Source organism: Penaeus monodon, chromosome 26 (genome assembly GCF_015228065.2).
Source record: "Penaeus monodon isolate SGIC_2016 chromosome 26, NSTDA_Pmon_1, whole genome shotgun sequence".
Classification (NCBI taxonomy): Eukaryota; Metazoa; Arthropoda; class Malacostraca; order Decapoda; family Penaeidae; genus Penaeus; species Penaeus monodon.
Genome location: NC_051411.1, coordinates 20,927,091 through 20,934,590, shown reverse-complemented (window position 1 = coordinate 20,934,590; position 7,500 = coordinate 20,927,091). Strand labels below are relative to the sequence as shown.

Here is a 7,500-nt window from a genome sequence, read left to right as displayed (position 1 = left end):
TAGTTTCTCTTGTTATTAGAGCTTTACGTTGTTTCAATTCTGATTTTTTTCTTTATCACGAATATCGTATCATTTATTTCTCTTGTAACGCGTTTTCCCATCTTGACCTAACTGCACTTTCTCTTTCCCTTCCAATCGGTCAGGACGTGGGAAGGCCAGGGGATGATTGATGAGTTTTCCCGTAATTTGGTTGTTGTTAACACCATAGGGATAACCATAGCATCGTTACAGTGCTCATTGGTGACACGTTTTGTCGGCGCTAGAACGGAGCTTATAACGCGATTTTATATAAATTTATTATTTTGTGTATAGTGTTAGAATCTTCCCCATATCACGGTGCACAGGGATGCTTAATATAATCCAGGGTTTCGTAAATCGCCTAATAGATCTACGCTCCGACGTTACGATAGTAGGTACAGGTAAAACCAAAGTTCGATCGGCCCGCAGTTACGTCCGTTCATTAATGTAGGACTAGGGTTTAAGTTAGAATCATTATGCGCTTATTAATCACGCCCTTCTCACCCTCTACAAGTCGCTTGCATGTTTTGGGTATCCCAAGTGATCATGTGATTTGTGATAGATACCCATAGGGAATGTCACTAGTGACATCACGATACACAGAAGAGTAGCAGGTTATATTAGATTTTCCAGCTCAGGTGCTCTTAATTGTATGGCATATTGCGTATAGGATCCCCCCGTTGATGAAGTCTGACATGCATAGCTAGACATGCAAGGTAGTTCAGAATTTCTGACCCTGAGAAGATCTGCTTGCTAGAAAGCTTGCAAATATATATATTTTTTTTTCACTTCACCGTTCATTAGTGCATACATTCTGTCGCATATCACAAAGTGTTGAATTCAAAGTGGTAGTTGAAATAATTTTGCATTAATAGCATTGCTAATATTTTGTTATATTGAACATTAATCTTTGTTTTAGTGATTAATTTTCTGTGTGAGTTTACTCTCACTTTCATTCTCATTCACGCTTGCTGTCGCTCACAACACACACACACACACACACACACACACACACACACACACACACACACACACACACACACACACATATATATATATATATTATCTGAGACACGTAAAATAGAGATAATAGATCTACAGTCAGAAGAGTGCAATTATATATATAGATAGATAGATAGATAGATATTTTTTTTACAAAAGAAAAATGAAAAGGAAGCAATATAGTTAAAGAAAGAGAGAAAACAAAGTACTACAGGAATAAAGTTGGATGTACATATAGCCGTCTTTTGCACGCGTCATAAAAGTTAATTACGGATTAAAATTAATCCAAATCCACAGTATTTGCACAGAAGATGCAAGACACACTGTCAAGCACACGAGTCGATGCAATTATCAGTAAATCTGCTGTTTTACATGAAAAAGCAGGTATCTGTGTAAGGCAATTAACATTCACCCCCTACAAGTTTCATTTTATACGCTAATGTCGATAAGGAAACGTTTGTTACAGAGAAGAAAAATATAAATACACATATACGCTAATACTATATCATGTTGATATATATCTGTGCCAGTACAAATAAAATTAAATGAATTGCTTCAAATAGCCTATACATATTATAGACCACCGAAGTGAAAGTGAGGTAGTGAAATGTCAATTTGTGTTCGTAGGAGTTTTCTACCGGAGCTCTTTCTCATGTGTGATCGCGAGGAACGGGCGGGGCAGCTTTTCTTTTTTGAGGGCTGTTGCTTACCGAGGATCATAATAACAAATGTCCACGCAGTTTTGAAGTCACTTTAGTTTTAAGAATCAACAAGTTTTTTTACTTTGACTTGAAACCTCGTGATGTTATTAAAAGCTTCCTTTTTTATTCGATTAATATATTGTATAAGTTGATAATGTTTTTCCAACCTGGAAATATTGCCTTTCTCTGTGGGATTTTCTTTTCGTTTTTTTTTTCTTCTTCTTTCTTTTCTTTTCTTTTCGTTTTTTCTCTCTCTTTTTTCAATGTTGAGATTTATTCTTGCAGTTTAAATATCCCACAACTTATGAAAAAGCTGATGAATTTTCACTTACATCTTTGACATGAAAATGTCAGAATATTTTTCGTTATTGCTTATAAATATTAATGGCAACTCAACTCCATTTTTTTATGGAGTTGATAACATTGTCATGACGTATCAATACATGATTGGTGGGATTAACTAGCTCGTTGTGCGCATGTGCAGTATTAATTTTTTTGCTAAAAAGTAAAGATCGGTCTGGAGGTGAATTAAATTTAATCCTGGATGCTGCCATTGCGCATGCGCATTTGAGATCTGTACAGAGGACGGCCTGTGTGCAATAATACATTAACGAACACAGTATTTGACACTCAAGGGCCATATTTTAAATCTCTACTACCAACCCTGCACTGCCATTCGCCTAGTTTTATACTTTAAACAACGTAGCTTCAAACAAGCTCAATATAAGTAAGGTCTCGTCACTGAGCTACTCAAATTCGTCTGTTTCTGGAGTAAAGCCTCAGGGGTTCGACGCCCATCATAAGTCAGTTGTGGATGGAATGTAGACCGCAAAGATCTCCCTCCCTCCCGTTTTTCGCTCGCAAACGGGCGTGCGCAAAAGCCAGAATGGCCCATACGTGTTCAGTGGTTGGATACAATATTTGTACACTCGAGACTATGTATTTTATTGTCATTTGTATATATATATATATATATATATATATATATATATATATATATATATATATATATATAATATATATGTGTGGTGTATGTGTATGTGTATCTGTGTTATATATAGTATATAATATATATATATTATGTAATATATATGTATATATATATATGTATATATATAATATTATATTATATATATATATATATATATATATTAGCTCTGCTTTTTATAAATATATACGAGATGTGTTGCGATACTTTATTTTTTTATTTATTTTTTTTATTTATTATTATTTTTTTTTAATAAATTTGTTGAAAACGTTTCGACTTCACACATGCCTTGATAGAATAAAACAATAACATCATTCATATCTCATGTCTTCTTTGTTCATTCTACTTTTTTATTATAACATAAAGCTGCAGCATAAGGAAATGTAAAACTGAAACCAAGTAAAATATACAATATATACCTACAAATTATCACTGTTAATGCCGGAATGAGACCGCATCTAATATTATTTAGTTTTTGCTCAGTAGTGACGATATATGGACCTTGGCTTCGAACAAGGTCTATATAAGGTCTCGTCACAGCTACTCAAATTCGTCCGTCTCGCGCATGACGTCACTTGGAGTAAAGCCTGGGGGTTTGAACGCTCTCTGATGTCAGTTGCAACCTTTCTCTCCGGCTCGCCTCCGCCACTCTCAGGACCTTTATCTCCTGTGTCCATGGTGTCTTGCCGGCAACCATGATGATTTTGGATGTCGACTCCTTGTTCACCAAGGTCCCACTTGATGACGTCCTTGCTTTTCTTCTCCCTGCAGAGGATCCTCGTCTCCTGTTGCCCACTGATGTCTTCCTCCAGCTGATGCATCCGTGTGGAGTCTAATTCCTTTTCCTTTGAAAGTCGCTTCTACTCTCAGATATTCGATGTTGCATGGGCTCTCCCTCTCTCCGGTCTTAGTAAACCTGTTCATGGAATTCTTCCACTCGCTTCTTCCGTTGGTTTTGCTGAGGTATGTCGACGATGTCTTTGCTCTCTGGCCTCATGCCCCTGCTCTGTTCTTGTATTTCCTAATGCAGCTGAACTCTCTCTCTCTCTCTCTCCATCTGTTTCAAGGTGGAATAGGAGGTTGACAACAAGCTCCCCTTCTCGGACACCCTAGGTCATTGCCCTGCTGACCACTTCTCCATATACAGGAAGCCTATGCATAATGGTATGTACATGCACTTCTTCACATAACACTGTCTCTATGTAAAGAGAGGTGTTGCCACTTCGCTGTACCTCCGTGCCTCCACATCTGTGACCCAGTACCTTGGTGGAGAGATCGACTTCCTGCATCATTTGTTCTTGAAACTGGGCTAGCCTCGTCATGTTCTTGACGTTGCATTATCCAGGGCACAGCATACCTTCTACCACGACTCTCTTAAAGAGACTCCTCAAATGCCCATCCTCTGCCTTCCCTACACTGAGGAGATCTACTCTCTCTGTCGCCCTCTTCACCCTCTCAATTGTAGGCTGATCTTTCGCTAGGTGAACACTCTCTGTTGCAACCTGGTCCACACTGGTCCTCGTAGGTGGGCACCTATGCTGTTCCTTGTACCTCGTGTGATAAGCAGTACTTTGGTGACACGGGTGCCAGTCTCACTAAGTGTCTGTCTCAACATAAGTACCCAGTATCCAGGGGACACAACAACAATGCCCTCTTTTGCCATCAGTGTGACACAGGCCATCAGATGGACTGGTCAGCAGCGTGAATTGTCTTTCCTTCCCAGATGTCCATGCCCGCAGACTGGTGGAATCGTCCTTAATAAAGCTGCTGCCTAATTTCACCTTGAAGACTGTTTTTTCTCCTGCTGATAGTCTCGCTTCTCATATCCTCTGTCTTTCTCCCTTATGCCGCCCACCCTGCACATAGTCCGCCCGATCCTCCGACCTGATCGGACCTTCCTTCACGTCTGTCCATCACCTGCCCCGTATTACCGCATTGCCTCCTTTTCCTCTTCAGACCTGAAGATGTAATCCAGGTGGATTTCGAAACTGTAGTCTCATTTTTTATAATCTAGCTTTTTGCACTGGATTTTTCTACCATAGAATTACACGGAAGAGTGTTTTATTATTCATGAGGTCAGTTGTGGATGGAATGTAGACCCACAAAGATCTCCCTTTCCCTCCCATTTCTGCTTGCTTGACTGACTGGCGCGCAAAAGCCACAATATCTCATATATGTTAAGTGGTTGTATGCAATATTTGTGCACCAGAGACTGTGTATTTATTGTCATTTAGCTTATATATGTGTATGCATTTATATGTATATGCACAAACACATACACATATATTTCTCTCTCTCTCTCTCTCTCTCTCTCTCTCTCTCTCTCTCTCTCTCAGTCTCTCTCTCTCTCTCTCAGTCTCTCTCTCTCTCTCTCGTCGAAAGCGTTTCGATTTTACACGTGCCTTGATAGAATAAAACAATATAATTCATATCCCATGTCTTCTTTGTTCATTTTACTTCTTTATTATACCATAGCAAAGCTTCAGCATGCGGAAATATAAACAGTCCTATGTGCAAATCGCCGGAATGAGCCAGCATCTAAAATTACTGTTTGCTTAGTTTGCTATATACTTTTTAATTTGGATGGCATATCAGTATATAAAAATTTAGTGTTAAAACTAATAGACTAAGTTATGATAGTTATCTATAAATGGTTAGTTTGTTTAAATATTCACAATTCAGTTAGGGGTAAGGGAGTAAGCAGATATATCACCGTTCTTCAGACGACTCCTTGCTCTTATCCCACATGCAGGTTTGTTAGTGCCAGGTATTACAAATCTTGTTTTAACGGGAAATTGAAATGACATTGGATTCATATAAATTTTGAATCCGGGTGAATTGAAATGTGACAACTGAGAATTTTATTCATTCATTGGATATTTACTGCCATGTTAACATCCAGTGTCATTAACGGCGTATTCAAAATATAGTTATAGGGTGAGGCTTGGGGGTGAGGTCCTCAGGTAAGGAAGTTTTATGGTTCAATAAGGCGATGTTTGTGGATTTCCAGAATGATTAATGGTTAAAACAAATATATGTGCCAGACATCACGGGTAAAAATGAATTAACGATTAGGATAAGTTCAAGAAAGAACGAAATGAAGGAGAAGGAAAAGGAAAGGAGAAAAAAAGACCATAAAAATTTGGTTGAGGCACAGGCTGACGACTAAGGTAGGGGTGATCCCTACATTGGGCACCAATGCCCATCTCCTAAGCCATCCCAACAACAATGGCGCATGGGATTGGGGGTGATAACTGAGAAGGGTCCTTGCTCTCATTAATGGGTAATGGTCAGAAAAAATAAATGTGCTAAACATCAAAGGTCATATAGCACTATGGTAAAGTATTGTGGCAAAAAGGGTAGAAACGAGTTAATGATTAGGACGTGTTAATTGCCTTGCTCTCTCACAAAGAAAGGTTTCTGATTCTGCCAGATTTGTTTTTCTTTTCTTTTTTTTTCTTTTTTTTTGAGGGATGGTTAGACTAAGTTTATAAGTCAAACAAGACGGTTCCGATTGCGCCAAGGAATGAATTACTTATGGAACTATAGAACAAAGTAATGTGTAGGATTATTTACTGATAAATTTCTGCCATCTATTTAAAATAGAGTGATAGGGTGTGACTTAGGCGCAAAACTAAGGAAAAGTTTTATTTTTTTTATTCTATAAGGTAATGTTTGTGGATTTCTAAAATGGTTAATGGTCGAAATAAGTAACTGTGCCAGACATCAAAGGTCAAATACCATTAGGATTATATATGGCGAAAATGGATAACATGAGTTAACAATTATGGTCAGTGGACAGAACAAGGGGATGGAGAAAAGGAAGGGGAAAGGAGAAAAGACCATGCAAAATTAGTTGAGGTACCAAGGGACCAAGTTAGGGGTGATCCACTACCTTGAAGCTCAGCCACCTCTCCCATGACAACGAGCAAAGGATTGGGGGGTCCTTCAGTGAGATGGGATTCATCAGAACGGAAAAAATATATATATATAAACATTTTGGTGTAGCCCAGACATTTTTTACAATTATTAACCAATGTACCATTTAACCTCTACAATAGGGATGACATGACCATCATGTCATGAAAATATTTGAATTGAGGAGCGGGTGACGCACTCTTACTGTGAGCATTTCGACTGAAGGTTGGGGTGCTGGGAAAACTCGTCATGAGTGCACAAATCTGCTGGAGGTGATTAGACTCATTTGGTGGTTAGAAAGGGGCGTTTGCCCTGTTTCCATCGAAGGACGAGTTTGGAATGTCCGTGTGCAATGACTGGAAGAGCGTTGGCTCCAGGTAGACCGCCATTTCCATGCTCAACATCCTATTCCTGGTCGCCGTGACCGACGGCGCATGCTGTATTTCAGAAAATTTAGTATTACAAAAAGTATAAAAGTTACAAAATTAATAAAACGTTTCTTTTTGTTATTATTTTTGCCCTGTGTTGTGGACTACTTCGACAGATGATATGGACTCTGTACAAGGAATATAGTCTGTTACCATCTTGATACAGGAAATCAAATGACAAATATGGACATTAGAAAATGGCAAAAAGGCGAAAAGCGCTTGTGCATATGAAAAGACAATAGTATTGCACAAGCTGTGCACCCCAGAGTAGCCGCTCACAAAAGACTAAGGCCCGTATTGTAAGTAACTGGATCCAATGTGTAGAATGTCGAATCATATCGATGTCGACATTATATGATTAAGAATTTAGAAGTACTGTATGTAGATTCAACTATTTGGGTTTTTAAGTAAAACTTATTGACCATATTTGAAAGATAGTTTTCGC

General features: G+C 38.5%; 1 protein-coding gene across 1 annotated transcript in view; it reads left to right on the top strand.

Moving 5' to 3' along the window:
• Window positions 1-7,500, top strand: part of LOC119589990 (histone-lysine N-methyltransferase SMYD3-like) — a gene marked incomplete at its 5' end in the record, with an annotated part of 29,588 nt that overhangs the window by 19,004 nt on the left and 3,084 nt on the right.